The 8,701-nt window shown below is 39.7% G+C and overlaps 1 long non-coding RNA gene across 1 annotated transcript; it reads left to right on the top strand.

The window, feature by feature from the left end:
• Positions 1-629: 629 nt before the first annotated feature.
• On the top strand, positions 630-7,774 carry LOC142767023 (uncharacterized). The gene is made up of 4 exons (XR_012884716.1): positions 630-1,136; positions 1,799-1,899; positions 5,389-5,479; positions 7,664-7,774. It is a non-coding gene; the product is annotated as an uncharacterized LOC142767023 (long non-coding RNA).
• Positions 7,775-8,701: the final 927 nt, after the last annotated feature.

Consider the following 8,701-nt stretch of genomic DNA (forward strand, 5'->3'; position numbering starts at 1 on the left):
AACAAGTTCTGTAGACTTCACGATCAGGTAACTTCTATCTTACGGCTCTCGTGAATTTTCTCCGCCTTCGGCCTGTTTGACGGCCAACAAAATGCTCATGCCTTGAATGTATACGCTGCTTCGAAGTCGCGCAGAGGCTTACTCGAAAGCGTTTTTTTTTTTTTGCGCGCGGCTTCAGCATAGTGGCGAATTCTGTGCAACGGTGTCGCGTGCCCCTGACCATGAAGTTGGTTACCAGGGGCTTAGCGGTTTGGACTTGATAGCTGCTGCCGCGTGCTGTGTTGCAGTACACATTGCGATACAGTTGACGAAAACTTCCCTACGTCCCGGGCGAATGGCAGACAAAACTGCGCATCGCATCTTTTTCGTTGCAGTTGCGTTATCAGGCGACACGACCGAATTTCAGTTGGCGCGTTCCGTGTAGATAAACGAGCCACTTTGATTAGCACTGGTGTGACAGCTGGGCTCCATCTTATCGCAAGAATGAATTTATGAATATTAGCGTGGCATGTTCTGCCGGCAGCGTTTATTTCACTGTTTGCAGGTCTTGTGCCGGCAGTAGTTCCTTAAGTTACGTCCAGCTTGTCCCTTTGGCTCTCTCTATTTTCGCAGTGTCCGTTAGTGATTTTCTCGTCTCAATTGGGCGACAGTGCTATGCTAGTCCTATGCCATGGAGCATCGCGGCTCTTTGCATTTGGCAATTAGAATAATATATAAAAAAACCGAAAACGCCATACGGAGGAGATTGCCTGATTCGAGCAACCCCGAGGGATGCAGAGCGCATTAGCACGGGCGCTTCCCCAGCTCATAGGGCGATAAGAGACGAAGAAGCTGCTTTCGCTGTAACGGTTTGGCAAGAGTGCCGATACATCAACTGCGAGTGGTATAGTCCGCGTTGCCGGGGATTTATCTACTTCCGTCAATGTCTGCACCTTTCGCCCACAAGTGTTTTTGAAGAAAAGCAGCTCACATGGTTTCTGAAAGGAGGGGTTCAAAGTTACTTTAGGGGCTGCCGCCTTTAACTGCAGCTCAATGAAAGAGTGTGAAGGTCTTTGAGATATGCCGTTGTCAATGCTCTCAATGTTTGCAGAGATATTGCTAGCACTACTTGGTACCATGTAGTATGACTGTTGCAGGTAAGCATATTGTAATACCATTTAAAAATATTTTGTCTTTATCTCGCTACCCAGCATTAGGGAAAACGTGACATGCGGAAGCATTAACAATAAAAATCAAACATGAAACTGAAATATACTTGCATTTTTTTATTCGAACGCTTAGGTACTTAGCATTATTTGCATGCCACTATTAAATAACTTCATTTAATGCTGTCACTTGGAGTTGAAGCCAGTGGTGCTTGTTGGAATGGTTACACTGAAATTTGGCCAGACCACTTTGCTGTCAGTGCAACTTCAGGAAATTTTAGAAGACCAGCTGGACAGGGAAGCGAGTGCAATACGTTCTCTTTTCACATTGGCTTAATATAATGCAAGTGTTAGTGAAATTCAGCACTTTCCATAAATTTATAGATGGCTAAGTATATACACTGTAAAATCCCAAGTGAGTAATTCTGCCTACTTTGGAAAATTTCAAACACGCAGCCACTTGTCTCCTCTAACCATTTTCACTTTTTTATACTGTTAATGTGCCAAACTGAAACAAGTAATGCATTTATGTTAGCTCATGAAGAACAATGTTGCACTACCTCTACCTTCTTTCCATCTCCAAAGAACGAAATGCTGCTGCCATGCTTGCTTCGTTTTTGTTTGAATGCCTAAGTTTTTGCTGCGTACTGCAGGTAGCAAACAGAATGGCCCTGACAAACTGTGCAGTGCTCACAACACGGTGAGCCAAGCATCCATAAGAAGTGCTTATTTAGCATCTGTGGCTAACACGAAGGTAATGTAAAATGTTCCATTTAAGGAAAAAGAGTGTTGTTTTGAGCTAGTCATGTCGAAGCGAAAATATTGCAAAATAAGTCAGGATACACAGAGTAACATCAGAATGTATGCTACCTACCAACATAACATTATTCATGCCGAAGTGCTAATTATGTGCAACCTTTATTTGAGGGAGAAGTGCAATGATTTTCATGAATAAGCATAGTTGGAAATTGCTGCACAACCGGTCACTGTGTTTTTGCACTCAATAATATGTAGCCCTTACTCTTGTCAACTCCCACTGAGACAAATTTTTTCACATAAACAACAGTAGAAAGACTCCTGCTAGCTAAAATAAAAAAAATTATTCTTATGATAGTTTTCAGTTCTAATAAATCAGGCTGTAGAAGCGTACTCCACCTATTTGTAACCATGGCGAGTGCCTTTCGTCTGCAAAAGGGGACTTGGTTTCGCAAAGTGTTGCCTTTCTGTGAAAAGGGGGTACTGGCAAATAGAATTTCTCAAAAACTGTAAAACTTTATGTTTCTTTTCACAGGCATTGCTATGTTTCTAGTAAATGCAAGGATAGTGTGAAGAATAGAGACCCACATTTAAATTTACAGCCTCATCATTGCAGTGTCTCGGACTGTATTTACTGTATGTGATTTGCTTCTGCCAAACATAAACATAGATATCACCAAATTTCAAGGTCAATTGCTAATTTTTCTTTGTACGTTTGCAAGCACACTTTCACTTCTGATGCTGAACAACCGGTTTGAGTGATGTGCCTGATTCTTGTCTATATATTTCATAGAATACCTAAAATGGACTCTTCTACTTGGTGCAATTATTGGTTACTGTGTGCACGTTGTACACATCTAGATATAGAAATAGAGAACGCCGCTGGTAGCATTAAATATTGTGTTCAAAATTTTGTATACACTTTGAAATCTTGCTGGTGCCGATATTGTGTTGGGGGTGTATGGTGAAGCGACTGGTAGCTAGCAATACTGCATTGTTACAGCTAATTGCACAATGGAGCATTTTTCAGCTACTCACCTAATTCGAGCAGATGTCGATCACGTTCACTGTGGCACGACATAGCCACAAAGTTCATGCATCTGCATCCTGCATGCCAGGAACCCTTATTTTAAGCAACATGATGTTGTGATTGGGTCAGCTAGGTGAGAACTGGATTTTCTCTGTCTGTGAATATAATTACACAGGTTTGCTAAGTGCACTCGAGTAGATTCAGCAGACACTTGCAGCTACAGAGTCAGTAGTAACAGCACAATTCCATAGCATAATTAACTTATATGTAGCATCTTCGTAAAACTCCATTAATTTTTGACTCCTTAACGTCACAGCTTGCTCACTCATTTCTTGGTGGTGGGACTTAACAAGAATCATAATTTTATATATCATGCAATATTATTCCCAAAATTTTTATACTGTAAAATAAATTCATGCTGTTCTACTGCTTCTTCCCCAACTAAAGCTTAACGTCTGCTGGGTTGTTTCATGGGTGAAAACAAGAAACCAGGCCAAAGAAGGCAATAAGGTACTGCATAATAACAGAAAAAAGTATTGCTGTGGTTCAGTCTATAGCTGAAAATTTCTTAAAGGTGCCAATGTAGATTTCATGTGAGTGTTTACAGAGCCCAATTGTGTTGTACAACTTTTGTTATTGCCGAAAGCTCCTCAAAGCTTCTGTCCTGCACAGACAGTGCAGCCACCACAGTAAATTTCTCTCAAAGGTGTGAAACATTCCAATGTTGATATAGTATGCATGTTACTTGTCAGTTTTAGAGCTCACAGGGATTTGTCTGTAAAAGTAGTTCTCTGCAGTGTGTATTACATTCTTTCAAAATGTCATCAGGTGGCTTTCGCTCTGTCTTTCTTTTATCACCTTTCAGATCATCTTGCTATTTCTTACGGAGTGCTGCAGCAATCGCATTAATCGAGTATCACTGAAATTTTATTTTGAAAAACAATTATGGTGACCCCTTCATTGCCTGACCATTGTATACTCTTCGTTAGCGAAGTGATGCAATTTTGCAGTAAAATTTGGTTGGTTCTCTTTGCAATATGAAATGGTGTTTTGGACCTAAAGTTACGCCATATAGATTGTGTCGTTGTGCAGCGTGGTGCATATTTAATTATCTCACCTATGTTTGGCACAGTACTTACTCACCTTGCTAATCTAGCACAGTGGCACATCAACGAGGCCTTGGTTAGTTGATGACTGCATGTTCATTGCACAATCACTGACGTCATGCTTTGTTGCCATGTCACTGTAGTCATGATGTTAATGTATGTGTACCCCTCTTCACGAAGAGAATGGTGAAGAAGCCGAGTGAGAAAGTAAAAACAGCTTCAATGTGTGGTTTATTGGCTGTGACTTCAATATTTCATCTTGCGAACACAATATTTGTAGCAACCTGCTCACGTTTTAAATTTTTGGAGTTATCAGAAATTTCAGACGGTGGGGTTGTTTAGCAGCTTTTTACATTTCAAATAAGAATGCTCAATTTATGCACTGCATGGCTTTGTTGGTTCATATTTTACAGTATTCTCCTGTGAAATAGCCTGCAGGTTCTGTCAGTATCTATGTGTTCATAATACGAAACATTTTCTATGTTCAATATGTACCATCAACAGCAAAAGTTTGCAGGACACGCAATGTTCAATGAAGCTAAATTCTCACTTTCTCTAAGTATGTACTTTTAAAATAAATATTTCATACTGCACTCCGCATTCCAACCTATGCAGTCACCAGCATAAATAAAAGCGGTAAGTACCAATGTAGCGGAAATTCACTTTTGTTGTGGATTCAGCATCTACCAAGATTTTCCTGCTTATAGTGCTTTCACGGATTTTTCATGGCACTAGAGCCACCTCCTTTCTCCTCTTTTACAGCTACATAGTTGGCAGTTTATTGCTTTGCTGCTTTGTTTACATAATACCTATTCAACCAGCGCATCAAAAACGATGTTTTGGGTGTGCTTGCATCAGTAAGTGTTTAATATTTTATTAGTCGTTGAGATTTTTTGGTCTTCTGGCTTTTACTGTTCGGCAACTTGACAGCTGTTTTCAGAGCAATCTGTACAAATCTATATTGCTTCTACTAAGTTTTTGTTCAGAAAGAAAAGCTGAACATTGAAGTGTCCTGACTCACCTGCGGCCATGTTTGCACGCCCAGTTTTTTGAACATCTATGCATATAATGCATAAGGAAAACAGGCTATTGAGTGAGTATTAAGAAGCGGAATTTACGTCTAGTGTAAAATGTTGTTTCTGTTTTCTTCTGTTAGTCTTCTTGCTTAACAATGACTGGGCATTATTTTGGAGCCTGCTAATGGGGTGTGAAATATACATACTTAAAGAGGCAGCTGTTCGCATGCTTTCGATACTGCTACCTCATGAGGCCAAGAAAGTCGGATTGTGTTACATGAGGCATGCTAGGGAAAGCGAATTGTTTTTTAATGCTTTTTTTGTTTTCTCAGCAGACACTCTACAAAAACTGGCACAAAGGCGGCAAGAGGCAGTACAGATGAACACACACAAGCCACCTCAGAAACTGTGACGGAGCATTAACCTGTAAGTATTTGCGAGTTCATGGCCTTGTCTTGTTAGTCTGGGAAGTGGTTTCTTGACCATTTGCAATATTTTCCCAAACTTGTGCTTTGATGCCTCAATGTTGGAAGTTGTTCCAGCACTATTTTTGGGGAAAAACTTTCTTATACAGCAGAGACCTTTCAAACCATGTGCTCAGAAATTGGGTTATGGGAAAAAAATAACTGACACATGATTGTTGCTTCATGCTTTTACCACAGTCTTCGTGTCTTTGTCACCAAAATTTCATGAATATGGTATTCAAATAATTTTTGTTTCCATTTATAGTAATGTTGGTCGTGAGGAAGCATGGCGAAATGGTATTCGGCTGCTCACCCGCAGGTCGCGAGATTGAGTCCCGACTGGGGGGGCTGCATTTTTGATGGAGGCGAAAATGTTGTAAGCCCGTGTGCTCAGATTTCGGTGCTCGTTAACGAACCCCAGGTGGTCAAAATTTCCGAAGCCCTCCACTATGGCGCCTCTCATAATCATATGGTGGTTTTGAGATCTTAAACCTCACATATCAATCAAATCAAACATGCGCAACTGCAGTGCTTCTCTACATTTTTTACAAGAGTGATTGTTTCTTGTATAATAAGTTTACATTGTGTGTTTTAAGGGCGTTTACTAAGAGCTAAAACTACTTCTGACTCTAAAATTTGAAGACGCCTTCCCACAATTTTACCCTGGATTTTTTGGCTGATAAGACAGCTCTTAAAGCATAAACGTAAATGGTGAGCTTTAATTTGAAAAGAAAGGCTTACTGTTCACATCTTAAAATTTTATCAAACACTACATGACAGTTGTCTTATTATGGCAGAAGTTAGGATGGTGGTATTGGTGGGGGGCTTGAATGAGATTTAAATCATTAGAGGAAGATTGTTATTGAAGCCAGGCAAGATTTTTCAAGGTTAGGATGTTTTGAATGTTTGAACAAAGATTGTGTGTCTAAGTTTTTGCAGTAACCTTGATAGCGTTTGCTGCTCTGGTAAGTGAATGTCCTGTTGTCGATTCACTCATTTTAACATCATGGACATAGTGTTATGAAACTGTTGAGCAGCCAGACCCCTACTAAATGCCTTGCCTTCTGCAACCTAAATTTTGCACCCAGTATCATTACAATAGAAGCATTTGTTTTAAACTTGAGGATTTGTAATGAATGTGTTGAGACGTATACCTGATGAAAAAGGATCATTGAGCGAATGTTAGAGCCTGTTATTCGACAAGAGAACTTTTCTTTACTGGGGCAGCTAACTGCATCAAGGTTGCTGCTACAGCTTAGACAAATTGTTTTGTTCAAACAGTGGCTCGAGCAACACACTTAGTTCAGTGATATGACACTCATTCAAGCCCCCATCTTTATGTTAGCTCCTGCCGAAATAAGATGTACAATTGTCATATAGTGTTCATTGGATTAAAAAAACTATATATACAAACCTTGCTTCTTAATTTAATGCTCACCTTTTGTGTTGATGAATTATTTATTGTATTCATCAGGCTAATACCTCCACCATGATGTTATGAATAAGGCGACGTGTACCCATGCCAAGCGCAGTGAGAGTGCTGGGTTGGTTGAGCAGTGACAGAGTGCTGAGTGGGTTGAGGCTACGACAACGAAGTACTGATCCTCTTATCTCAGAGCTCCTGTTTCTCGTTCTAAAGGTGCCATTACAATATGCTCCCTGCCGCATGTAGGTCTTTGCAGTGGTCTACAATAAGCTTTGTCTTGCGTAAAATTTCATATTATAATGCAAAACTTTTTTATTCACCCAACATAACTCTCAAGGTGTTAGTAGTTACAGAAACTGTAACTGCCACACTATGGCACTATTTAAACGGAACTTGTTATGCTAGTCTATGCATTGTTCTGCAGCTAGTATATAGTGTGTTTAATGTGTGTGTTTGTCTACTATAGTGTGTTTGTCTAGTATAGCATTTTCGTCTACTATAGCAATAGGTCTTCGTAGCATTCTGCTGCTTGTTCTGCATGTGAACAGTTCTTGTTTGTAAATACCATCTACTTTTGTGATTTTTAAAATAGTGGTGTGAACAGAGGTGTCGTACGTCACCTCTGTTCTCACCATAGTGGTCTTAACTATGAAAACTTTACTGGTTTCAACTCTGAAAATTACTCCTGCCACAATATTTCTATTTGTACTTTCATTTCAGACATAGAGAAAGGAGCCAAGTGGAGCTGTTCATGGGCCATGCACATAGTTTCATAAGCGGGCTTTCAGCACTTCTGACGATTATTTTTCTGAATACATCTGCCAAATTTTCGTTCAAAAAAGCGTGTAGTAGTGCATTTATTTGTACATTTGGCATGCTGCAGCATGTATGACTCACAAATCTGCAAGATAACGCAGCACAGTGCATACACAGAAACTACTCCCACATACACTCTGGATTTTTGGCTTAACTGACCTTGCACAGCATCTCTGACCTTGCACAGCAATTATTAACAAAGTGACGTGAAAGTTTTGCCATCTATGCAGGTAGTGTTCTCAGAACGAGCTGACTGCAATAATATGCAGTCAGCTCGTTCTAAATAAGAAAACGTTGTTTTGTTTCTTGATAAGTTCAATTTTTTCTTTTCCGTTATTATGATGACGGAAATTTGGTACCGTAGAGAAACAGACGTGTTTTGTATTGACGGATATAATTTTGTGTACCAAAATAGAAAATTGAGAATTGGTGGTGGTGTATGCTTGTATATGAAAGCTGAAATAAAGTATGAGTATAGTGAAGATCTCTCTCTGTCCACCGATGACCTTGAGGCGTTAACTTAACAGTATCATAACTACAATTTTGTTGCAATTTACAGGCTACCAAGTAGCAATTTCGATTCATTCATTGAATATTTAGAAAACAGATTTTCCGTTGTGAACCAATTAAATTATAAACTAGTGCTGGGAGGTGATCTCAACATAGATATATTGAGCGACACAAATTAACAGATGAGACTTTCAGACCTTCTTGCTTCTTTTTTCTTAAGAAACGTAATTACCATTGCCACACGTATTGCTGATACCACTTCTACTCTATTAGACTTGTTTATCACAAGTAGTACAAACAGTACGTTACAGACAGGCGTCCTGCGTGCCCCGATAAGTGATCATTTTCCCATATATCTAGTCATAGAAAACATCCCCATTGTAAGGAGTCAAATCCTTCCTGCCATTCACTTTCAACAAATTAATCCGCGAA

Source organism: Rhipicephalus microplus, chromosome 7 (assembly GCF_043290135.1).
Source record: "Rhipicephalus microplus isolate Deutch F79 chromosome 7, USDA_Rmic, whole genome shotgun sequence".
Classification (NCBI taxonomy): Eukaryota; Metazoa; Arthropoda; class Arachnida; order Ixodida; family Ixodidae; genus Rhipicephalus; species Rhipicephalus microplus.